Source organism: Lagenorhynchus albirostris, chromosome 11, assembly GCF_949774975.1.
Source record: "Lagenorhynchus albirostris chromosome 11, mLagAlb1.1, whole genome shotgun sequence".
Lineage (NCBI taxonomy): Eukaryota > Metazoa > Chordata > Mammalia > Artiodactyla > Delphinidae > Lagenorhynchus > Lagenorhynchus albirostris.
The window spans coordinates 39661246-39688541 of record NC_083105.1 but is presented as its reverse complement, the minus strand read 5'-3'; the positions used below and the strand labels follow the sequence as shown (position 1 = coordinate 39688541).

At 35.5% G+C, this 27296-nt stretch overlaps 1 protein-coding gene across 1 annotated transcript in view; it reads left to right on the top strand.

The window, feature by feature from the left end:
* The first annotated feature begins 18951 nt into the window (after positions 1-18951).
* SYT1 (synaptotagmin 1) overlaps positions 18952-27296 on the top strand; it is a 423804-nt gene continuing 415459 nt past the window's right edge. The window contains exon 1 of the mRNA XM_060165202.1: positions 18952-19022. The gene's annotated coding sequence lies outside the window, so the exon portion shown is untranslated. The remainder of the gene's footprint in view (positions 19023-27296) is intronic.

Below are 27296 nucleotides of genomic sequence, written 5' to 3'. Positions count from 1 at the left end.
TTTAGTCTCCTAATTGTTCAGCAAATTATTCAATTTATTTAGTTAATTTTTTTTTTAACAAACTGGTAGAAAGCTGTATATATTAACTAGTATAAGTATTGTGTGGAGGTTAAGCAGTGTTCCAAAGTACGGAATCAGTTGGAAGAAAGATTTTCTTATTAAATATTTGTGTTACGAATATATTTGGAATAAAATTATATGTAACTAAAAATGCAATATTTTAAGATGTTTGCTTAGAATTACGAAAATTATAATCTTACTTAAGAGCAATTATAATCAAAAAGCTTCCTCACAAGAAAATACTGGTTTTAATATGCTTCAGACACCCTTTAATCCTTCTGCCCCCATCTGTTATTACAAACATGTTGCTTGTGCTACCTTAAAATGTAAACGAGGGTGTATTCCATTAGAAGGACTTCTTTTCTATATGAACACAAAAGAGAGAGGTTAATAGATGCAATAATTCTGATGAATGATTCTCATAAGAGGCCCCTAAAAAGAAACAATCAATCAAACATATAGGTTCTAGCTCTTATTACAGAACAACAGATGTCAGGGCTTCTTAAGAAAATGTGTGCCCATCACAGAATACTGCTGAGTTCTACCCTGTTTGAAACTAATAAAAACACAGTTGCAATGCCAGCTATGTAAGCTAGGGAGGAATTCAGTGGAAAAGTGAGATATCAGAAATGCTTTCAAGTCCTTTGAAATTGTAAGTGCATTTGAATGTTATGCCGTGAGCAGGGAGGCTGCATGAAGTGATTCTGTTTCTAAAGGTAGTTATAAAAAATCTGAACTACAGGATTCAAGAAACACTACTGGTGATTTTGAAAAACCATATAAAGCTAAAGTTAGGAAGAACTGCATTCCAGAGTGGTTTAAAAATGGCACATGATTTCAGAGTAATTTAAATAATTTTAAACTCTTATATATACTTGATTTTACAGTCTAATAGTTAATATCTTAGTTTTAAAAAACAATAAAAATGCAACTTCACTACTTCCATGCTTTGTTGGGAGTTTTGCTTGTCATGGAAGAAAATAAAAGAAGAAAGTAAAAGAGAAAATCTTAACAGTTCGTGTTTCAACCCTGTTCAACTCCATGTTTTGAGAGTTTTTTCTAACCTTTAGCCTTTCTAGATTTTCTCTTAACAAGCATTTTAAGTAACGGCATGAATTTTAGGAATCCTCAGAATATTTTCTGCTATAATTTAAATGTATACAGAATCTGGCAATACAGTGATCTGTTCATTTCTTGAGTGAATAGGTAAAGCATATTTAATCATTGGAAAATAGAAACACCTTTCTGACTCAATTTTTTCTCACCTAGTTCTTCATCTCAAAGAAGTTCCTTTAGCAACCAATGAAATCAATTGGTGAAGCAGGTGTAATGGACAGATGTCTTAATGTGCTGCCTGCCTGGGACAGCACAGTCTATTGGAAAAAAACAAAGTAAAAATGCCAAAACAGAGTAATACATTAGTGTCACATTTAGAGAGGTTCATGCGTTGCTCTGGGGGACACAGAGATGATTCTACATAGATCAGTGGGGTTAAGGATGGCTTCTGAGAGATGTGAATAGGAGTGAGGATCATTTCTGAAGAATTTCAACTGAGAAAAAGTTAGCCTAGCCAAAAATTTTAAAGAAGGGCCTGCCATGGTTTTCCCTGTAGAATTAAACACATCAGCTTATACTTGAACTATAGAACTTTCTTTCAGCTCATGGTCTGTGCCTACATATTGGCAAAGGAACGTACAGTGGAGAATATAAAACCATTGCAGTTCTATTTTTAATAGCCCAGTATGGATCTGTAATCCATCAATTATATAAAGTTTTCCTTAAAGAAACTTATCTTTTCATTCTACTTCTCTGAAGTGTGCGTTTCTATACTCGAAGGCCCATTTTGTGGACTATTTAGTATTTGTTTTGTTGTCTTAAGTTTGCTATTTCAAGCTTTAAGCCGTTGTTACTCCCGTAAATTCTAGTGATTCAAGATTTCTATGAGCAAGTTCATGTTGACCCAATCAACTGCCTTCATGTCTTCATAGAAGCTGATTATATCCCCTTTGTTTTCCTAAGTGGAGATACTATCTTTGCAACCCTGTCTCCTGTAGCAGCCTGCTTTTCCTCTGAATCACAAGCAGTATGTCATATAAGAGAAATGAGAAGGTAGTTGTAGGCACTGCCTGAATGATGAGCAGTTCTTATGCATTACTAATGGCAACTTGAGAACTACTTAGAATGACACTTAGCACCAGATAAAGTGATCATCCTTCCAGGAGATGGAAGCTCTGTAATTGAACTGGAATAACCGGTAAACACTACATCCCTTTCTTTTCTGCTTGATGTGTCATATTTTGGTAAGTGAACATAATCATTGACTACATATCTGATGCTATACTTGAGCAAATTCATAGTAAAACCTTTGACCCATGAGTTACATAGAACCAATCAGAGGCCAGATGTAATATTGTTATTTACCTGTAGTGTTTTTTAATGTCACGTAACCTACTATAACAACAGTGTATTGAGATAAAATATTGGATTGTGCTTTTTGTTTGTTTGTAGGGTTTTCTTCTTTTTTGGTTTTAAGGTTCATTAGTGTGATTTTGTTTTTCTTCAAACTTTTTGATTGTGATGATACGGATAGTCTAGGCAAGAAGCTTGGGTCACTTAGGGTATTATCTCATAGGATTCTTACAAAGATTAAATAACAATACAAGATAAAGTGTTTAGAGAACTGCCTGGCACACAGTAATCACTCAGTAGCATTCTTTTTAGGGCATTATAATTAAATATTATCGCTCCATAGGTCAGTTACCTTTACTTTTCTCCAAGCAGATTTATCCTAGGTAGCCTATAAATGATCAATAAAAACTGAACAACACTACTAGAAAACTAGCTCAAAGTCTATGACCTAAATATTACATGAACCAAGTACGTCAGCTTCGTAAAGCGATTGGAAAATGTGGCGTCTGTGAGTCTGTTTGGGGCAAGGAAGCAGGGAGTTGGCCTGTGTGTTCTCAGTCCTAATCTATATAGGATATTCTGAAAGCAAGCTGTCATTCAAACTTTTTAAAAGAATTGGCTTATAGGAACAATGAATTTATTTCATAAGCTTTGGTAATGAATAATTGTGTCGCTTAACTCTTCTATTATTGTTTCCCTGAAATCTATTCACCATACCACAGCCAAAGTGGTGTTTTGAAAATTCAGCTCTGATTAAGTTACTGCCCCCTCCTACCCTACTTATAGCTCTTTATTTATTTATTTATTTTTGGCTGTGTTGGGTCTTCGTTGCTGCACATGGGCTTTCTTTAGCTGCGGCGAGCGGGGTCTACTCTTCGTTGTGGTGCGCGGGCTTCTCATTGCAGTGACTTGTCTTGTGGAGCACAGGCTCTAGGCACACAGGCTTCAGTAGTTGTGGCGCACAGGCTCAGTAGTTGTGGCTCGCAAGCTCTAGAGCACAGGCTCAGTAGTTGTGACACACGGGCTTCGTTGCTCCGTGGCATGTGGGATCCTCCCAGACCAGGGCTCGAACCCATGTCCCCTACATTGGCAGATGGATTCTTAACCACTGCTCCACCAGGGAAACCCCACTTATAGCTCTTCAATGATTTTATAAAGTTTAAGAAAAACAGGCCAAAGTCCTTGCTGTGACATACAGGGACCTCTGGGATCTGAATCCTCCTTACCTTCCCAGCCTAGGGCTCCTCACTCACACTGTGCTTTCTGTGGTTCAGTGGCCCTGGTCATGGGCTCGACACGTCAGAAAATTTGCACATGCTGAACCATCCCCCTGGAATGCTTTTCCCTACAGGCCTTGCTCAAGTAATTTTTAATTCTAAGTTTGATCTCAACACAGTGCCTGGCACATAATAAGTGCTCCAAAATATAGGTAGCATAAATGAAAAAGTGAATGGTTAATGGAATGTGTACTTTCTCAGAAGCTCTGTAATAAAGGATAATTTGAAATTTTTTTCACTAGCAGTTTTCCCTTTATGTCACTTTATATTAGAATAAAGTTCAAACTCAATTTAAATATTCCCTTCTTTGGATTCACATTCATGTATCTGAATTGTTAAAAGATTCTTACCATGGTAGTAGAGAAAAAAGTCTTTTATCTGCTAGTATATTCTTTTCAGATTTAGGGTTATTACATTAATAAAGGGGGAAGGGGTAATACATTCTCTCTCTAGAATTTTGGAAGATTTTGAGAAAAGGTCCAAAACTTAGCTCACCAAAAATGGAATGACTGCATATATCAAGCCTATATTGAATGGTAATAATTGTAATAGTGAATATGCTGTACATGATATAAAAACTGTCTTACAATTTGTGCTCTAAGGAAGATATTGTGAAACTATAGCCAGACAGAGATAACAAAGTAAAAAAAAAAAAAATCTTAAAAGGAGAAAAACCATACATGGAAGCTTCACAATAATAAGCTTTTGCAATTGCCCAAGTTCCCTCTCATAGCAGCCTTGGTTGATTAGAATGAGGAACTGTGAGTAAATAGAATTCCTTTGAAAGAAAAAGTGTTTGGGCTCCAGAAGCTGATGAATTTTCTTCTCTTCTTAGGGTAGCAAAAAGAAAGAAAGGTAAACTTCTGAGCTTTACTCTCTATATAACAAGGTTGTTGTGACCAAATGAATGTGAAGCATTTAGAATACTGTACAATTCTAAACTATTGATATGAGTAATATTTTTTATTAACTATTAGTAATGTCAGTGCATTCTGTATGCTACTGAGGAAATTGATTTATTTTATGTGCACTAAATAGAATTAGAATTAGAAATTAGAAATTTCTAATTTCTCAATTAGAAATGAGAAATTATTCCTAATCTTACTTCTAAACTTTAAAACATTTGTTCATAATTTTAAATCTTTCAAGATTTCATTATTCATTTTTATCTCTCTCTACTTGTTAGTTTCACACATCTTGAAAAAGAATATTTGTTGTCTGAATTACTTCTTATAAAATAGAAATTAAATATTGTCTGACTCTTTTAAGCCTTTAAGAAATGTCTTTTTTGTTTAGTTTATGAAGATGCTAGTTGGTGTATGTGGGTGTGTGTATCTAAACATCCTGAAATGTCCCACACTACTAATATGAGTAACAATTAGAAGTGCACATACAATAGTATTACTATGCTTATTCTCTGAGTTATTGTATATCATTATATTTTATTTCATTGTCCATTCTATGTTCTTACTCTGTCTCTGAAGGAACACTGTCAAGAGATATACTTTGAATCTGTAACTTACTTGGTTTCTTGACCACACACTCTACTTTTAGAAGTTTCTTCTACTTTGTCTTTCAACACACTGCTCCCTTCTTTTGCCTATTCTTGGGTATATTACATTTTCTCTGGCCATCTTTTATTAAATGTTGGTTTTCTTCAATGGTAGTCAGCCATTTCCTCTTCCTACATTTCATGTGTTCGCTGAGAGATTTCAGCTATTCCCTTAGCTTGTTTTTACATCTCTACAAACAATCTCAAATCTCTATTCTCAGCTCCCAAATTTGTTTTTTATTCCTTAGTTTTGCAAATTAGAGAGGGTAGTTAAGAGTGTGGACTTTGAAGACAAAATGCTTGGGTATAAATGTGAGCTTTACTTATCAGTTAGGTGACCTTGTGCAAGTTATTTAATATCTTTGTGCCCCAGTTTCTTGTATTCCATGGTATGGCTGTGAGAGTTAGCTACATATGTAAAATTCTTGGAATGGAACCTGACATATAATAAGTCTTCTATTAATAAGTGCTCTGTTAGATTTGTTGTGCTGTCACTGTCATTACTGATTGAGCAGGTAGCATGAGCAGGGAGACATAATACTGAGCAGAGGAAACAGGACCTGACCCCTGCTCTCCTGGAGCCTATAGTCTATAATCCTCTTTTTAGCTTCCCACTAGATTTGTGTGCTTGGTTGGCCTCCTGGTATTTCCAATACGAGATATTTAAATCCAAAACAAGAACATGCTTCCCCCTCAAATCTACATCCAATCCTCATAACACTTAACATCTTTACAAGGGTCACCTGGTAAATTGAACATTACCTCAATTACATTTTACAGGAAACAACTTTCTGAATGTCTCACAGGTGTGACATTGGTCAACCACTTGCCAGTGATCCCACAGCATAAGTCCTGGAGCTGACACTTGGACCAAGATTGTTCTTCAGGCCCTTTCTGTATGAGTCACTGCCAAGGATACCATGTTTCCTGGAACCTGGTAGAACATCAATACATATTCTTGAACTAAATGAATGGAATGAACCCTAATTTATTAATTCAGAGTTTACATTTTGACTGTGTCTATTTTATGTTCTGTTAGAAGACAGGGAAGTGGGAAGGGACCAGTATTTTCTGAGCAGGAAACATTTATATACCTTAATCATTCGTTTGTCATCCTTCACCTCATTCTATCCTCGTAACTCTAAGACTGGTACCATTATCACCATTTTAAAGATGAGAAAACTCGGGAGTTTGAACAATTCTCTTAAAGATTCCTGAGCTGGTACATGTTAAAGTCACAATTTAATTCCAAACCTGTCTAATTCTAAGGACCCGCAATCTTTTTACTATGCCATCTTGCCTATTTACTTTGCCTGACAATCTATGGAAAATAGTTTCCTCTTACACCATAGTTTTAGCTTTTCACAACATATATGTCGAGCACTCTGTCATATCACTTGTTTCAGATTAAGTCAGAATAAAAACATTGACAAGGTAAGTCACCTATCTGTTTGTTTACAGAACCTTAGACAGAATCCAGAGGTATGAGTCAAAAACTTAAGGATGTGAATTAATCCCCTATTATATATTTTTGATATCATATTGGAGAAGGTACTTATTCCTCCTGCATTCTTTTTATACATATAAAACACTCAAAATAGTTAATATTCATAAAAGCCTTGTCTTGCTAATAACGATTGAGAGAAATTTAAGTGAAATAATCATTGGCTTCTGATAACATGTGACCATTAAGTCAATATATGCTTCTACTCTCTTTAATTTTTCCAGTATATTATTGAACAATTCCTTGTTCAAAAACTAAATATCAAGGATAACAAGTGAGATATTTGAGCTAATATTTGAGCATAAACTATTAAGGACAATGATGTAGTTTTATTTTCTTGTGTTACAGTAGAGAAGGGCATCTTAGCCAGACTAGCACGGTGATGACATATTTTCTGAACTGTTTTTTCTCACATTGTCTTATGCTTAATTTAACAAATATTTATTAAGTGCATACTGTGGGCAAGGGGTCACTATGGAGGGTACAAAAGAGGCTAGAATATCATTTCTCCCCTTGAGGAATTCATAATCTGATGGCAAAAGCAGACTTGTATGTAATCAACTGCAGTATCTGGAAGAAAAAAGTACATCTTTTAATAGCAACACAAAATACTCTGGTATTGTAAAAAGAGCAAGGCTAGAGGGCAGGGCACTGTGGAGCTTGGAATGAAGTGGCAGGATATTAAATGGAAGACATCAGTTATGAAGCTAAAGCACATATAGGCAATAACATGATAAGAGTCTGGATTCGTCAGTGGACTGAGAGAGTAGAAGGTAAAGAATATCAGGGACATTTCAGGGGAAGAATCAATAATATGTGACACTTAATCAGATGTGGGAGTGGAAGTTAGGTGGAGTCAAAGATGAATTTCAGTTTTCTTATCAGATAATATGCCAGGGAACACAAAATAAGAAAGCGCGTAAGGGAAATGTGCAACGTTTCATTTGAGGTTTGTGGGTTTAATATACCAGTAGGACATCTATAAGTAGATAGCCAGCAGGAGGAAATTTGGGTCTAGAATATAGTGAGGAGGAAGCAAAATAAGAAACTACAATAAAACACAAAACTACGGGAACCTCCTTGGTGGGGCAGTGGTTAAGAATCTGCCTGCTAATGCAGGAGACACAGGTTCGAACCCTGGTCCGGGAAGATCCCATATGCCACGGAGCCCGTGTGCCACAACTACTGAGCCTACACTCTAGAGCCCGCGAACCACAACTACTGAGCCCGTGTGCCACAACTACTGAAGCCTGCGAGCCTAGAGCCCGTGCTCCACAAGAGAAGCCACCGCAATGAGAAGCCGGAACACTGCAACGAAGAGTAGCCCCCTCTCACCGCAACTAGAGAAAGCCCGCGTGCAGCAACAAAGACCCAATGCAGCCCCAAATAAATAAATAATAAATAAATAAATAATTTTAAAAATAAATAAAACCACAAAACTACGAAAACCAAAAACTACAAAGCCCAAAAAGTATGGGCATTAACACAGAACCAAAGTTTTGAAACAGTGGAATGGTGCTTAACAATCTCAATAATGCAGAGAAGTTGAAAATTGAGAATTAGGTGTTAGATTTGACAGCCATGAGATGCATGATGACTTTAGTATAATGAATGAGGAAGCCGGATTGCTGAAGATTGAATAGGTATATGGAAGTAAATGCAGAAAAGTTCACTATGAAAGTTTTATAATAAAGAGGAGAAAAGTGAGTAAGGGGTAAAAGGGTAGTTGATGTAAAATTAATATTTTGGCTTAGTATGGAGAAAAATGAACTTGTTTATAAACTAGTAAAAAACAAAAATAGAGAAGAAAAAGAATAAAGATACTTAAGATCCATAGAGTAGGAGTCTATTTGGGACTTCAGGTTGATTTTGATCTCTTAAAAGCATAAACAAAATATTGAGTGTATGTAAATTTTTATTTGAAGAGTCATGAGATTCTCATAAGGATCTCTACTTCTCACTGCAACCTCCCAAAAATAAATTTTGGAATCTCTGAAATACACAGAGGGAAGATTTTATGGACAATACCCAAGGAAGCAGGATGAAATTAATTCAAGGGGATGTATATTCTACACCATTTCATTGAAAATTTCATCTGTGAATCTCAAAGTGTTCCATGTATGTTTAAAACAAATTTGAAAAGAATAACTCATATCATCTCTTAATATACTCTGAATTCTGAAAGGAAAATAGACCTAAAAGGATCATCACTGTACACATTACCTAAGAGATAACTGAGCACTTGCCCAATCTGTGCCAGGCATAGTGCAGGGTGGACTCAAACAATTAGGCAGGACACCTAACGTAGAATTTAGTGGAACCATGCCAATGTGGGATTCAGTAATGGTTTAGCAGACAAACTATCTAAGCTAAAACATGAAGAACCCATTCATTCAAAAAATGTTTATAGAGCGCCCATATGAGCCAGATACTATCCCAGGTGCCGGTCTTATGGGCACGAATAAGACAGGAATGTCTGCCTTTGTGCATTGTGGCAAGAGGGAGACAAAGTAAACAAATGGACAAATAAACAAAAGTCTATAATATCAGGTCTTGACAAGTGTTATAAAGAAAATATACGGGGCGGGGGTGGGTATAGTGGCAAAGGAAGACTTCCCTACAAAGGTGACATTTGATAAAAGACTGGAATAAACAGAGGAAATGAGCCATGTAAATATCCAGGAAAGATAATGGGTGGTAGAGAGAACAAAGGCCCTGGGTAGGAACATGGTCTGTTGAGCTGGAGGAATCACCAGTGTGTCCAGAACAGACTGAGGAAGACAGATGAGGAGAGTATATGAGGCCAGAAAAGACTTACGAGCCATGTTAAGGAGTTGAAATAGGAATAAGTCAAGTGAGGATTGGAGGGAGTAGCTTGACTTTTTTGACTCCTTATTGAAGTTTGACTCCTTATTGATGGAGAGTGTAGAGAAATGAAGTTGGAGGTGGGGATAAAAGTATTACCATTTTCATAGGATAGAAAGGACTTGATGAATGGTTTACTACCAACTAGCCGTCAACAATACACGAGAAACCCAAGGTTTGCAGATCAAAGACATCACTAGATAATTTCATCATCCAAGATTCTCTACCAAGAGATACCAATTGTTTTTCTTTATACAAGACACTGTATTGAGTACAATGCTTTAGATTGAAATGGGTATATTCTAATATAGTAGCTTTAGATCATTTTATAAATTTTCTTACTTTGCAGAGCCTAAAGTTCTGAGAGTTTCCAAAGTAAACATATTTCACTGATTTATATGTACATATTTTAAAGAACATGAAAATAAAGTAGACTGATTTTTTTAGTTATTCTAAAATTGGTTTTAAACTTTATAATATTTCTAACTTCGATTTTTTGAGTGGTTCTCTTTAGTACATAATGTTTTTACAAATATAAAATAATTCTAGGAACTAAAAATAAGTACCCTATTCTCCCTTCCCCCATATAACTGATGGACTCAAAATGTTAGTGATTCTTGGGTAGCTTTAGTTGTTGTAAAGTATGTGCTTTTACATCTGATTTAAGAAACAGGTAAATGTTTATTTAATCGTTCAGTTGAGATTGATACAGTTGTTTTCTACTTACGCTATCTTCTTATTGCCCAAATCATACATAGAAGATATGTAATTTTTTTTAAATATAGGTAATTTATGAAGTTTAGAATGAGAAGTTTATGGTTACTACTACATGAGCAAGCTATTTCAATGGAGGCTTCCTTGTTCTATTGCATCGTACTTGCTTAAGTCTGGGTTTTCTCATATCTGGGTTCTTATGACACTGACAATGTAATGTTAAAAATGTGGGACTAAATATTTTGTGCAAAATAAACTGTTATACCATAAAGGTTTTTTTACAGTTTACTTCATTTATCTGTTTATTGATAGGCTCTTTTCTCATCAAAGTTGAAAGCCTCTTTTGTAAATTATAAAAAATTTTATTGTGACCTGGTTCATTTAGTACTTATTTAGATGAAAAAAGCTTGAACTTGATAATAATACAGAGCCATTCAAACAAGGTCAGTATACTCTGCCTTCGTTATTACAGTTAATTTTTCATGACTTTTGTTGTCTTTTTATGAAAGTTTACATCTTTTACAATTTCTTACATTTTAAATACATTTTCTAAAATATTTACTATGTATATATTTGTTCATGTCTTTATTTTTGTATTTGGCACTCCAACATTGGCACTGGTATAGAATTTAGCAAATACAGTAGTAACAGAGTTTTAATTGAATTTTGCAAGAACTTAAGCAACATGAAAGCAGGGATCTGATCTGTCTTGTTTGCCTCTGTAACTTCAGACCTACAAAAGTGTCTAGCACAAGGTAGGTCCTCTATAAATATGTTAATGTAAAGGAGAGAAGAAAGAAGAGATAGAGGACAAGAGAAAGGGAAAGATGAATTAATAAGACAGTTTTTGTCCTGAAGAGACTTAGAGGCCAGATAAGGAAATATGACATGTGCGTAAAAACTAGAATAACAATACAGTGATGTACCCTCCAATATACCATAATTATATGTGCCTTCAGCGTTCAAGAATGGGATTTAGGCTGAAGTGTTTTTAAATTTGAAGTTGTGTTAACTTGATATTAAAAAGAATAATGATGTTAGTAATGGTAACATTAACGCCAACGCAACAGAGCTTATTATATGCTAACATTTCAAGTAAATTAATTTATCCAATCCTCACAATAGCACTATTGGATAATTATTATTATTATATTTGGTTTTTTAGATGAAGGAATTGAGGATTATAACTAGGAAGTTCTAAAGACAGAACACAGTGACAACCAAAAAATAACAGCCTGGGCTTCCCTGGTGGCGCGGTGGTTGAGAGTCCGCCTGCCGATGCAGGGGACACGGGTTCGTGCCCCGGTCCAGGAAGATCCCACATGCCGCAGAGCGGCTGGGCCTGCGCGTCCGGAGCCTGTGCTCCGCAACGGGAGAGACCACAACAGTGAGAGGCCCGCGTACCGAAATAACAGTCTGTGAAAGCTCAATTCAGTCCTTTACTGGAAATATCACTCAAAAAAAACCTTTTTTTTTTTTTTTTTTGGCGGTACGCGGGCCTCTCACTGTTGTGGCCTCTCCCGTTGCGGAGCACAGCCTCCGGACGCGCAGGCTCAGTGGCCGTGGCTCACGGGCCTTGCCACTCCGCGGCATGTGGGATCTTCCCGGGCCGGGGCACAAACCCGTGTCTTCTGCATCAGCAGGCGGACTCTCAACCACTGCGCCACCAGGGAAGCCCCGAAAACCTTTTTTTCATACAGCATTTATTTTTGTATTTTACTTTCATTAATTTTTTTCCTTAAGTTGGATTTATAGTAAAATAGTAATAGTTATAAATAAGTATAACAATATAAATATTATTTCAACTATTTAAAAGCTCCAATTTATTAAATAACACAAATGTTAATTATACTTATTTGAAAAATTTATTGAAAGGGTATCCATTTTATTTATTTTTTAATTGAAGTATAGTTGATTTACAATTTTGTGCCAACTTCTGTACAGCAAAGTGACTCGGTTATACACCTATATACAGTCTTTTTTTTATATTTTCCATTATGGATTACCAGAGAATATTGATTATATCAATAGTTCCCTGTGCTATACATTAGGACCTTGTTGTTTATCCACTCTAAATTGTAGTAGTTTGCATCTACCAACCCCAAACTGAAAGAGTAGCTTTGAAACAAGCAGCTAAAGAAAATCTAAGAACATGTCAGTGTTCTGCTGATTCTAGCATTTTGTCTCTAGATTTCTAACCTCATCTACGAATTATTGCTCATTCTCTTTCCCTGCTCCACTCATACATGTAAGAAAGTCTGCTAGAACTTGAGCTGTGCAGATTGCTGTGCAGAATAAAATGTTAATCTCTTGGCTTATTCAGTCCAAGAATGATTGTAATATACTTACAATGATTGTAATAAATTGAGACTGTGACTGACTCAGATAGTGGCACAAAATTAATTACCTGTCTTTAGTCTTATATAATGCATTTTATATATATATATATATATAATATTTAGGAAAAGCACACAAGCATGGAAGATACATATATAATGCACTATAATATAATTAATATATATTATATATACATGATATATATAATATATAATGCATTATATATACATGCCTTCCATGCTTGTGTGTTTTTCCTAAATCTGTTCTCCCAGTGACTTTTACCTGCACTTCAGATCAGAGTTCACCTAAATTCCCACAGTGGTCAAGTATTGCTAGTGTTGCTAATTTGTTATCTAGTAGTTAGCATACCACTAACAGTGGTCAGTAGATGATGGCATAAAAAAATGGATCATGTGCATCATGGCCAGTTTTAGCAAATCTCTAGACTAGATTCCTTTCCTAACTAAAGTTATCTTATAAAGAGGTCCAAACGTATTTTGAATAATTTAAAATCAAACCTGAAAATACATTTACAAAAGAAAACAGAAATATGTTCATTTGTCCTCAATAACAAAGGAATAGAGAAACTGAAGGCAATCAGTTGAACCAAAACAGGTTGTTAAAATTCACAGTGTGTTCTATGTTGAAATTTTAGAAATAAAAAAGAAAAAGATGAAAGCAGATGCACTGTTTTGTGGATTAAATCAGACAAGAGAGCCAAGGCTTTCAAACTCCTTCTTCTGTCCAATTTACAAAGAATAACGATATAAAATTCTTTGTAGCTTTTATCCCACATTGACTAATATGGTAAAAGATTTCTCCCTGGCATTTTTTTGCTTTAAAAAAATCCAAATAAATTTTAATTCTAACTGAAGTCCTTCCACATTCTATGTTTCGAATACAATTTGCAAACATTTTGTCTTAAATTATTTTTTAATAGGGAAAAAATTTTCGAATGGTGCAAGAGCCTACCTCTCCTGCTTTCTCCCCCACTTTTTGCCTTTGCACATTGCAAACAAGATTCTTCTTACGCAATTATCTTACAGGGCATCTTGGCATAAGGATATTCAAATGTAATTATTCTTTACATTTTCATGTCTCAGGTAATTTGGCTGGTATATTGTCTGTGATTTGCTTATACATAAGGTCAAAAACCTGACCCCTGTTGGTAATACATCATAAACTAATCATTTATATTTTCTTTGCCAAGGTTCACTGAACCATTTAACTTACACTGACTACGGCAACATTAAATTTTTCATATTAAAGCAGTATTCAAATTAACCTTTTTAAATTACACTATAAAAAAGTGAATTTGCGTAAGTAAAAATTAAGGGCACCGTAAGCAAATAAGTTGGGCAGTTTTTCTTGGGAAAACTGTAGCTTAAGCACATTCCTCTAGATTATTTAAGCTGTTTGTTGTGTTACAACAATTTGTATCTAACCCAGTAAAATTTATAGTACATGTGTTCAATGGAAGAAAATAATTGATAAATTAAACATCTCACTCTGTGGAAGCAGTCTATTAAAATTACTAACTTATTAGATATTTTGTCTATGAGCTTTTATGAATTCATCTATATCATAAAAATATAATCTTTTAATATTACAAAATATGAAGTACATATATTTGATTAATTCCTCTAAGTTCCCCTGTCAAATAAATGGTACCAGAGAGCCCTTTATCTGTATCCATTTCTAAATTGATAATAACTAAAAGGATTTAGAGTTTTGTGAAAATAACAAGAGAATTTACTGAAAAATGATTGACTCTTACCCTAAAATGAGTGAACCTAAAGTCTAAGAGAAGTACGTTAGGACAAATATATTTTGCTTTCAAGTTAGGTTCCTCATCTTTTATTTTTTTATTCATTTACTTTGCCCAAATAGGCTTATTTATACCTTTTCCATAAGCTACAATTATAAATACTTTTTTTTAAATTGAAGTATAGTTGATTTACAATGTTGTGTTAGTTTCTGGTGTATAGCAAAGGATTCAGTTACGTATTTGTGTGTGTGTGTGTGTGTGTGTATACATATATATATTCTTTTTCATATTCTTTTCCATTATGGTTTATTATAGAATATTGAATATAGTTCCTTGTGCTATACAGTAGGACCTTGTTGTTTATCCGTTTTATATATAGTACTTTGTATCTGCTCATCCGAAACTCCTAATTTATCCCTCCCCACCCCCTTTGGTAACCATAAGTTTGTTTTCTATGCTTGAGTCTGTTTCTGTTTTGTAAATAAGTTCATTTGTATCATAGTTTAGATTCCACATATAAGTGATATCATATGATATTTGTCTTTCTCCTCCTGACTTACTTCACTTAGTATGATAATCTCTGGGTCCTTCCATGTTGCTGAAAATGCCATTAGTTCATTCTTTTTTCATAATTGAGTGGTATTGCACTCAGTTGTTACGGTAGTATCTTCTCTATCCATTCATCTGTCGATGGTCATTTAGGTGGCTTCCATGTCTTGGCTACTGTAATTAGTGGTGCTGTGAACACTGGGGTGCATGTATCTTTTCAATTTAGAGTTTTCTCCAGATATATGCCCTGGAGTGGGATTGCTAGATCATATGGCAACTCTGTTTTTAGTTTTTTAAGGAACCTCCATGCTGTCTTCCGTAGTAGATGCACCAATTTGCGTTCCTACCAACAACGTGGGAGGTTTCCTTTCTCCACATCCTCTCTAGCATTTATTACTTACAGACTTCTTAATGATGACCACTTTGACCGGTGTGAGGTGATGTCTCATTGTAGTTTTGATTGGCATTTCTCTAATACTTAGTGAAGTTGAGTATCTTTTCATGTGCCTGATGACCATTTGTATGTCTCCTTGGGAGAAATATCTGTTTAAGTCTTCTGCCCCCTTTTTGATCGGGTTGTTTGCTTTTTTGTTATTGAGTTGTATGAGCTCTTCATATATTTACAAATACTGTTTTGAATGACGAATCACCAGAAGCACATTTTATTAGTCTAATAAGCTCTACATTAGCATGCAAAGCTGACCTGGCATGAAAGTAATTTAGGGATAAAAATAATAGCAAATGATTGCTAGCATCAGGAGACAGTTTTCTAAATTATCCATTCATTTATACATTCAACATGTATTTGTTGAGCTACGACTGTATAGAATAGTAGCCAAATGGTGTTCTAGGCACTAGATATGCATCAATGAACCAAACTGAAAAAACCTCGAGCTCTTACAGATTTTTGAAGAGGTGGTCGTGGTGCCAGGAAGAAACAGACAAGCATATATGCAGCGTAATGATAAGTACTGGGAAGAAAAATACAGTATTACTGAAAAGTGAAGAAGACAAATAAACCTAGACCTATTCAACATCAGGGAGTCAGAAAATTAATTTTTATATCAATACGATAAATTTCACTCCTATGAATAGGTAAAAGAAAGTTGTTGTTTTTTTTTAATAGTGATAAATATCCTCACCCCAATCCATTCTCCAAAGAGTAACTAAAGGGAGTCGATGCTTCAGTGGCTTCCAGGGTCCCCTCACCTAGAACCCTCATCAGAGGCTGCCCCATGCCTGCCTCCAGCCTTGATACCCCCATGCCTCTCCATACTCACTACATTTCAACCACATGGACCCTTTGTGTCGTCCTTGTTCCTCAAGCATACGGAGCTCAGGACTTTACACATATATTGTCATATTTTGAATCTACCCCTTTACCCCATCCTACTCGTAAATCCAGCTAATTCCTGAATGTGATTTCTGCAAGGAAGCCAATTCTGGATGAAGCTCCCCTGCTCTCACTTTCCCGGCATCTTTACCTGTCCTTTTTGGAATTTATTACATGTAAAGTGTGTAATGACACATGCTCTGTATGTATGTTTTTATCATCTCTCTCTTTCATTAGCCTGCAGTCTCCGCGGGGCGAGGTGAGGTGGGCACTAGAGGCAGCCGTTTGTTTCCTTTGCCAGTGAGTGTTCAGTGTCTTGCACCCTGCCTGACACGAATAAGCATTTAGAAAATCACTTCTGAGAGAAAGAATGAATTTCTATAAAAAATGTCTTAAGTTTACAACCCATGGTTTTATGTAACACATTGCAAAGTGGGTTCTGGTGGGAGCTGGTAATATCCTTTTAAACCATGTGACTGAGCTAAATCTAGTTGAATCTTTTGTTTTTAAATCTGTGTTACATACTGTTTCTGCCCCGGACTCTGCTGGAAGTCTACTGCTTGCTTGTAGGCTCACAGTCCCAATGACAGATGTTTTTTAATCTTTGCTATTTGGCTTCCAAAATGGGTATATATTACTAACTCATGTATTCTCACCAACATTTAGAAAATGACCCTGGGGGCTGTGCTCTGAGAAATCAGATACTTTCTGGGACCTGTAGCCATGGGAAAGAGGTTTTGAATGCTTTCTGGTGGGAAAAGCCATTTTATGCTTGGAACCATTGTTGAAAAGAAGATCCAATTGTGAAAAGCCACAGTTGTGTAAACTATTAAAAAATTCCAGGGAGTGACATAGATCAGGACTTTATTGTTTTATCCTCTTACTTCACGTGTGTGTGAAGGGCACACACATAGATGTGCATAAACACACAGTGTTGGTGATGTTTTCTGCTTCATTCCACATGAGAACTTAGAATACTCCTAGAGGATGGGAAGAATCCTTTATCGATGCCTACCACATCCTACATCTCCATTGTGACACTTATCTATGTGTAGTAATAATTTATTTCCTTACCTGTCTCGCCAATTCTTTTAGAAGCAAGAAACTTTCATTTTTTATCCCCAAAACCTGGCCAACAAAAAGACAGTCCACAATAGACACTCAATTAATATTCATTGAATGAATCGCAGATTATAAATAAGTACCTATAATGGAAATAGCCTGAGCTGGAGTCAACCTTCCCTTGTCTATCTCAGCCAGGCAAAATGGAGCTCAGAAACCACTCAGGGAATTACACTGTCTTATGCAGCATCTTCTCCTTTAAACCAACAGCTAAGGTTTTCCCAAACCCAGAAAACGCCCAAAAGATTTTCCTACATGGATTTATGCCAGAACGATTCTGGTCCATTAGTTGGCAAAGAGGACTCCATAATAACTTCAGAGGAACTGTAAAATTCTATTCAGAATATAATGAAAGCTGCGTGTATTGTGTATTCATTTATCTTGAAGTAGGAAAGCTTGAATCCTCAAATAACAGGGTGTTGCCATATTAGCTTCCTCCAGAAAACTGAAACTTCAACTGTGAAGAGAGCAGAATGGTCTGATTAGTATCAGAGCTGCTGGAATCTGCAAAGCCTCCATTCTTAATTGGAGCTGCAAGATGCAGCTGATAACTTAAAGTCTCCCTCTGTGAGTTTCTGCATTCATGGATGAATTCTGTTACTTTAGTGTTTTTGAGATTCCATATTCTAAAATCATTATTTAAAAATCTCAAATATAAGATAATACCATAGGTTGCCCTGTAGCTAAGAATAAATAAATACAATAGAAGAGTATATTAAAGAAAACAGAAAGAATAAAAGGAAGAAGGAAAGAAAAGAAAAAAGAATGGAAAAGAAAGGAGGGAGAAGAAAAGGACAAAGGAAGCAAGGAAGGAAGGTACTATTAGAATATTTGATAGATCTCCTCCACAACTCAGATGTTTTTGTATGTGCAGTATTTCAATGTCCTTCCTAGGTACATACAATGCCTTTCTTTTTTATTAGCACGGCTGCAGCTGCTGTTGCTTGCAAAGAGGTTCACAAATCAAAATAGACTCAGTTAGCTTTTCAATAATTCTAAAATATGGGGGAACACTGCCAGAGAAGGACAGCACTCCAGTATCCTAAACAAGGTATGAATTGCTTAGAGATAATCCCCCCGGGTGGTAATTCCACTGGGTGCCTTCTGTGGCGGCACACGCTCTTTCTCCTCTACGGAGCAATGCCATAGAACAGGCTATGTCAGAAGAAATAGGAAAAAAGTTGCTTTCTTGAAACATTTCTTCTTCTAGATTTTTCTTTATGTCCACATGATTCATACCTCTTGGTTCTTAGCCTGGAGCACGTAGTGCAACCAGGAAATGAGGAAGCTAGAGCTGGCTGTGAATAATGAATGGGCCACATCAGCAAAAGTCTGTATACACACTCAGTAGCAAAGGCGGGTGCAGAGTTGCAGGCCAGCATTTTTATGAATTTTTTTCATTCTCCTCTTTCTCTCAAAGGAAACCAGGAAAACAAGAACTAGCAAGAGCTTGACAAACGCCTGGCTTTGAATTGGAGACCATTCACCTGCCTATTGCTTCATTCCTGGAAATTTCACTGCAACTAACTAAGGTACGTGGAAAAAAAACAAACTTTGATATGTTTTGTTGATGAACTTGTGATATGTGGAAGAAGAATGCATTTGTGCGGAAAATTGGAGGACTGTATCTCTTACTTCGAAAGAATGTTTAGTATTTGTCATGTCTTTTGAAATTATTACTAGTATTAACGCCCTTGACGTGCTAGTTTAGTTGATGGGGCACTGGCCACTTATATAACATTTTGCTTTCTCCCACTCTCGTTTTGTACTTCATCAAATCCAAAGTTGTCATGGTTCATTATCTGTAGATGATCTTGAGCAGCCTTGCATTCTAAAAGAATATGCCACAGCATCTGCCTCTGTGCTTTTGTGCCCTGCTGTACGGATGATATTTCAGCAACAATATTGGGTAAGGGGTGGGAGTGGAGGCAGATTTGTCTCAGGCTGATATTTCTTTGTGCCATACTATGCCTTACTCTTTCCTATATGCCTAATTCAACAATGAAGTACATATATCACATTGTGACTATTACCTGTGTTAGAGTACATAATCGAGGTTGTAAAGTATCTGCTTGAATGTCCCAACTCATGAATTCCATCAAATTCAATTATCATTCTTAGACTCTTCATTAACCAATCAAATTGCTTCTTTGGTCTGTCATTTCTAACACCCTTTCACTCGGCATAACCACAGTTCTCTGAATTGGAGGTGATTAAATTATCTCACTAATCATTATTGGGAGTCTCATGTTACTGAAGTTTTGGATTTCTAAAGAATCGTCTTTCACATGATTCTCATTGTATATAGGAGAAATAATGTTATAGTATGAGGCCGTGTCTTGAACTTTATTCTGCTATTTGTATCTTAGTTTCTTCCTGAGGAAGTTGGCTACAATAGGTCTCTGATCCTAAAATCATACAGAAATAAACCAACTATACACTCCTATAAATTCACATCTTATTCAATAAATCTGTCCAGTAGGCTTGTGTGGTAACACAGTTCTTCACCTTTGGGGAATGAACCATTTGAATGCTGGAAGTTCCTCTTATCTCTGATGCAGTATGATTTTACAAGATCACAGTTGTTATTGCTGAAACATGTCTTTTGCTAATTTTTATAATTTCCTTCCATAGATTATTAAAACAAAGGAAGTGGTTCTGAAGTGCATATTACCTAGAATCAAAAGTTTCTTTCTTAGGCAGTAATTGTCAGTGCTAATATATAATGGTTATTTCAATCATTTTATAATGAAAGGCACAGCTGATGATCTGACAGTGTGGTTCTTCCCATGCAGTTCTTAAAATATTCCCATTTTATACTCTTCTACTTTGTATTTTAGAAACAGTTTCATCTTCTACTCTGCAGATATTTCGAGAAACATCTCAGAATGTAACCTGAAGCCAACCTAAGAAAATATCTATTCCTGGGTTCCATGCCAGACGTACTTAATCAGAATCTTTGTGAATGGGCTTTAGAACCAGCATTTTAAATATGTGTATCAGATCATCCCAATGCACTCCAAAGTTTAAACACCACTACTCTATAATATGACAGCAAGGAAACAGCCAAGTGGAAAACATTTTAAAGCTATAGACATATAATTAATATAAAAATATTGAAAATAAATTAGGATTTTGACTTTTTTCCTACATATTTTTATTTCCTAGGAGTGTACAAAGGACTTTAGACTGTTTCTTTCCCCTTTCATTTGAGTCATAAATATTTTGAAATTAAAAATTAAATGTTAAAGATGTTAAGGGTATGAATGTCTATCAATTGAAAAGTTTCCCAAAGTTGCCAAATAATAAATGATCTCATAGTAAAGGGTATTAAATTCATAATTTCTACAATTATTTTCACATTTAAATCTTTAGTTTTACAAAGCTTTCTAAATATCAAGTCATTCTTTCAATATTAGATATGTCTAATAAGCATCACTTCTTTAAGAATTCCAGCCTGTATTTCTGTTATGGTTTCTACTCATACAAGTCCTGTGGGTGTCAAACTTTCAAAAGATAATTTATTGGTACAACTAAGTAAAACCTTTTGGCTAAGGGTACCCCATTTATTCATAAGTGAATATTTTTCTTTTATCTAATTTTAGTAAGGGAATTTCCTCATAGCTTTATTTTTAATGCAAAAATGTCAGACAGTTTGCCAACTTAACATGCCAAACTCTGAAGTATACATTTAAGTTAGAAGGGACAAAGAACTTTCTTCTGAACCATGAAACGACAGAATATTGTGATTACCTCTGGCACTGAATGAGAGCAAAAAGTAACATTAGATTTAGTAGGAAAACTGCAGAGACTGTTTGACCCATAAAATTAATTCTTGCTTCCTATCTTGTAGAATCCACTGAGACAAGGGTCTAAAAGGGGAAAATGCTCAAAATCTTTAGGTTTTCAGGTGTACTTACTTTATAAAAGTGTCCTAAAATAGTTGGAATAATTGTCTTCCAAATTCATACGAATCTTTTTATAAATAAAAATATTCTTGGTTTTCAACTGGTTTTAAAAATCACATTTACAATACAGGCAGGCACTAATTTCAATTGGATTGTATTTCAAAAGTTTAATTTATAAGTTAAATATTTAGAACTCAAAATGTTTTCACACAGAAACGATGTTATAAATGATGTTAGATGCACATTCAATTTTTTTTTAAACATGTTGGGGGTAGGAGTTTATTAATTAATTTATTTTTGCTGTGTTGGGTCTTCGTTCCTGTGCGAGGGCTTTCTCTAGTTGTGTCAAGTGGGGACCACTCTTCATCACGGTGCGCGGGCCTCTCACTATCGCGGCCTCTCTTGTTGCGGAGCACAGGCTCCAGACATGCAGGCTTAGTAGTTGTGGCTCACGGGCCTAGTTGCTCCACGGCATGTGGGATCTTCCCAGACCAGGGCTCGAGCCCATGTCCCCTGCATTAGCAGGCAGATTCTCAACCACTGCACCACCAGGGAAGCCCCACATTCAATTTTTTTTAATCCACAAAATTATAGTCAAATTATATGATTTGTAAAAAAAGAGCTCTAAAGTGGAAAATAGTAGAAAACAATACTATGGGATTCTAAAAAGTAAACCAATTGAACAAAATATTTTTTTAAATTCTTATTTACTTTGAATAGTGACACTAAAGAAAAACAAGTTTGGTTATAAAGTAAATGAGAAACTGAAAGAGAGGGTAGGATGTTTTTGTAAAACACAGAGAAACTGGTTATAACAAGAGCAGTATTCTCTTGAGCAGAGGAAAAGTAGATGGAGGGAAGAGATGCAGCCCAGAGATAGAGCTTGAGGGGCAAGTGGTCTCAAATATATTGCCAAGCAGTATTAAACTATTAAATAGACAGGATGCTCATTAATGTTCATGTTTATGGCTCAAGGAAAGAGGTGCATTCAGTTATTTTTAAATGAATGGATACATATTGTAGGTACACATTCATTTAGAAAGCAGATGAATAGAGGAAGTGTTTAAGCAGAGACAGCGAGCATGAATGCTAGTCCAGTGGACACCAAGGAATGATGGAAAGAGAGAACTGGTGAGCTCATAGCCTTCTACCAACAGCTTTTTCTCTGAATGACTCAAGCCGCCACTCAGGGTTTTATTATACCCCACTTTCTAAGGAATTCTATCCTCTGTGTTTTTCAAAAAGTTCAGCATCATGTTCAGTTGGATCAAGTTTACCTATTTGCTGCATTTACCCCTACAGGTGTTTCTTTAATTTGCCAAATATTTCTTGAATATCTACTGTGTTTTAGGCACTTTGCTGAATTTGCTACTTTTAGCCCAGACATTAGACCAAAAAAAATATTTTTTTCCATTTGAATTTTAGTATTTTCTGTTTTACTATTTCTCTTTCTTTCTATTCATTAAATTTGGATGGTTTGATAAAACAGGAAGCACCTGTACCTGGCATGGAGGACAGGAGTCTGAATAGCCCAGGGAATGAGGCCCAAGTAAGGGCTTATCTGTCTTATTCTTCCTCTGTTCTTTGGATGTCAAGGAAGTCTTAGCAGCTCTGAGTCCCCTTTACCTTCATTTAACCTAAGGAACAAATGGTAGAGGTGGAAAAACAAACAAACTAAAACTCTTCATTCAAAGAAAAATTGATAATTTCAAAATAAAGGCCCGTAATAGTTAACATCTCTTGTTTTGGTCAAGCCTCACTACTAGGCTAATCTGCAGTGTAAGAAACAAGAAGTTAGATACCTTTCCTAGAAAAAGGGCCTGTAATACTTCATCAGTTCTAATTTTTAGTAAAATAAAATGTCTAAAAGAAAAGTTTCCAGAATCTCTGTTACCGTTGAGGTTGAGGCACAACAGAAGTTATCATGTAGGCTCCTAACATCCCTCTTCACTCTGGAAATTCCACTAGGAAAAAAAAAATGGTTCATTTTCCATTGAAGAAAATTTTAAAGATATTTTTAAATGTAAAGCACCCTTCTTTTCCATTCCATTCTCAAGAAACAAGAGTAAAGGGTAATATGGAGTATTGGCAACATTCAAATGAGTCTTAGGACAGGAATGGTCAATGCCTGGGTTGAGTTATCTCAGTCTGTACTTCACAGCTTTCAAAAACTACTAGGAAAACCTGGGCTTAATGAGACAACAATGGTATTGCCACTCAGCCTTGTTTGAATTTCCCAATTGCTTTTGTTCCCTCATCCCTTTGAAGTGATGCTTCAGAATTGCTTGACCAGTCCTATATCACCAGTTATCGTCACATGTAAGCTTGTTTGATGTTTCCTGCACTTAGGTTTTCAATCAGTATATCTTCGTCCTCTACTTTCCCTTAGCCCAGCAAACCTTGTTCATCGTGGAGCCTGGGTTCACACTTCCTATGCCAGTCAGCACTTCCTATGCCAGTCAGTCTTCCAAGCCGTGTGTCCAGGCCCCTGTTCTATGGAGATTTCATGTTAGTGGAGAAACAAACAAGAAACAAACACATAAATATTCAGACCCACTAAAATAGTGATCATCCAGTAACTCTAATCATATTCTTCTCTGCATTTTTTTCCTCCAAGTTGTTTCCAGTCAATGATCCTACTCTTTTTAATCTCACTGATTCTTACTGTTGTCAGTTATGCACTAAAATCAATCTGGTCCACTTACTTTAACTCTTTTTAGTCTTTATACCTCCTTAAATGAAATGTATAAATTTGCATATTAGATAAAGCTATATTGCCTGAGAAATCTAATCCATAAAGCTAGGCCTAAGTAATGCCACGGTGGCTACACTGTGGCCATTGTGGAATCTAATACCGCACAACCCAGGCCACCAAAGGCATCATTTCTGATCCTGAGATTTTTCTTAATTACATTTCCCAGTGACTAAGTGTCCTGTTCTGGGACACATCAGAATAAATCTTTTGCTCTGTTGTTCTATCTGGCAAAGTAACTTCACTATGGATGAAATTGGACTAGCCACTTTTAAATTCAATAAGGATTGTGTGTATCTAGTCAATATAAAAGAATAGACTTTCGAAAATTCATTGTGGTAATAGGAAGGAAAATTACCTACTTGAAGATATTGGATGTAATTCAGGAAATAGATGATAAGAAAAGAATACATAGCAATTTGTGAGAATGATGCACTATTTAAGAAGAGATAAACCAATAGCCTGAAAAAGTTATAGAAATTGGACATTCATTCTTAACAATTTTCTTTACACTTATTATCACTTAAAAATAAACTAATAACATTAAAATGCAATATTTAATGAGAGTAGAACCACTCTAATTTAATAATAAAAATGATTTTTATATTTGCTTATGCTGATACTTATTTCAGTTTAAAAATGTTTTATGGAGAAGTTAATACTTTTTATTGTAATTTAATAAAAGCAAAAGTTGTGTTGCTCTCATTAGTTTATTTAGGGTTGATTATCTTTTTTATTTGAAAATATTTTTGCCAATTTTAAAGCATTTAAAGAATCTTCACTTTGCCATACATTAAACCCCCTAAGCAATGTGCAGCTAAACATATCTTAAACATATATACCCAGGAGAATAATACAGTTCACAGGAACATCGAAGAGAACTTGATAGAATCTTCTAGAAAAACTGAACCAGAAGGAAATGTATAAAATAGATGAAAGGATATTTTCAAAACCCAGTAAGAATGTGAGGTCACAAGGGGATATGTTGAAGGACATAAAATTGTTTCAGGTGCAATAGTAATGAACTCCGGAAAGCTATCCTTTTCCTAACATTGTGAAATTCACACAGAACTATGTGAAGCATTGTTTCATTTCACTGTATGCATCTAGGTTAATCACTGATTACTAATTCGTTTCATATCTGAGATGAAGCATTTACCACCTCTTGTTCATACATACATATCTATACTATTATCCCTATAAATATTTCTAAATATGTAGATCAACAACACATTAAAACCCTGAAAATCCTCAAGCATCAGAAAAGAAAGAGAGCTCGAAGGCAGAGTAGAAAGACGAAGAGCTGATGTCATGACTGAGTAGGGAGAGGTCGGTCCTTTTTCAAGTCTCTAATGACTACAGGACTTGGGTCTAAGCAGGTTCGAGATCTGGAACTGAAATTCTCACATAAATTCAGGATCGGCGAAGAGCTGCTTCCTTCTTGATGAAGCAGCAAGAAAATTGCACCCACTGATCCAGGGAAGTGACTAGAGCTTATCTGCCTAGGAACCTAGATGAAATACAGGGAAAAAAATAGTTCTACTGTGACGAATCAAAACACCAGGCTTTGGCATATGTCAGTACGGGGCTTGAATGTATATTATTCACAGTGCATGAATCCTCCAAATGTAATTTATATAAACTAATGGGAACCTCCAATTCTGTATGGAAACATGTCTGAACCAGGACACACAGGACTCTTTTAAGAAAAAAAAGAAAAACTAAAATGAATTTACAATTAAATGAATAATGATAAAACCACACATGAGAATTATCCAACATAGCAAAGCATAATGAGGCACCATAAGCAAGAACATTCAAATCCTAAAGTTTTGAGATAGCTTAACAATATGAAAAAAAGCATAAACTAATCATTTAAAAAATTATAAAAGTAAAGAAGGAAGAAATGGAAACCAACAGTAAGACACTATGAAAACAGATTAGCAGATCTGAAAAAGAACCAAGTACTCATAGAAAAGAAAAATATAGGTTTCAAATTAAAAAATTTAATGAAAACTTTTAGGATGAAAAGAGAAATGACCTAAGATGGTATTAATGGACTGTGAATTACATCTGACGAAATTTTCTAGAATGAGCACAGAATGTTAAGAGATGGAAAACTTAAGAGACATAGAGGAATAAAATGAGAAAGCACACCAATATCTATTAGGAATTCTAGATGGTTAGTTACAAGATAATAGCTGAGAATTTTCCATATTTGAAGAAAGTCATTAATACCTTATAGAAAATCATTCCCAGCCACAAACCAGATAAAGAAAAACAAATTCAAACATAAACATTTTAACAAAGCCACAGAACTCCAAAGATAATACAAGATCTTAAAAATCAATTAGAACAAACAACATATAAAGGAGCAAGGAAAAAATAATAGATATCTCGTCAACTACAATAGACAAGATGACAGTGCAAAAAATAATTTCATGTGTTGAAGGGAAATAACTAGCAAGTTCCATATTTATATTCCATATTTATATAAACTACGAATTGATTTTGCTGTCATTATTTTTCAATAATGACAGCAAAATCAATGTACTTTTTCAGAAAATGATTAAAGAAGTTCACCACTCATAAATAATTTTGAGTAACAAAATATATATTATCTGCATTTTGGTGAAACCCTGGTTTTCAGCCTTGAAAACTTGGTTATTCTAGGATTCACTAAACTAAAAAGACATCCCTGGGCTTCCCTGGTGGTGCAGTGGTTGAGAATCCGCCTGCCAACGCAGGGGACACAGGTTCGAGCCCTGGTCCGGGAAGATCCCACATGCCGTGGAGCAACTAAGTCCGTGTGCCGCAACTACTGAGCCTGCACTCTAGAGCCCGCGAGCCACAACTGCTGAGTCTGCGTGCCACAGCTACTGAAGTCTGCATACCTAGAGCCCGTGCTCCACAACAAGAGAAGCCACTGCAATGAGAAGCCCGCGCACCACAACGAAGAGTAGCCCCTGCTCATGGCAACCAGAGGAAGCCTGCACACAGCAACCAAGACCCAACGCAGACAAAAATAAATAATAAATAAATAAATAATATTTTTTTAAAAAGACATCATCAATAGCGTATTGTTACAGACCAAGTTCATTGCTGACATATCTTTATGTGTCAAAAGGTTGAAATTTTAATAGCAT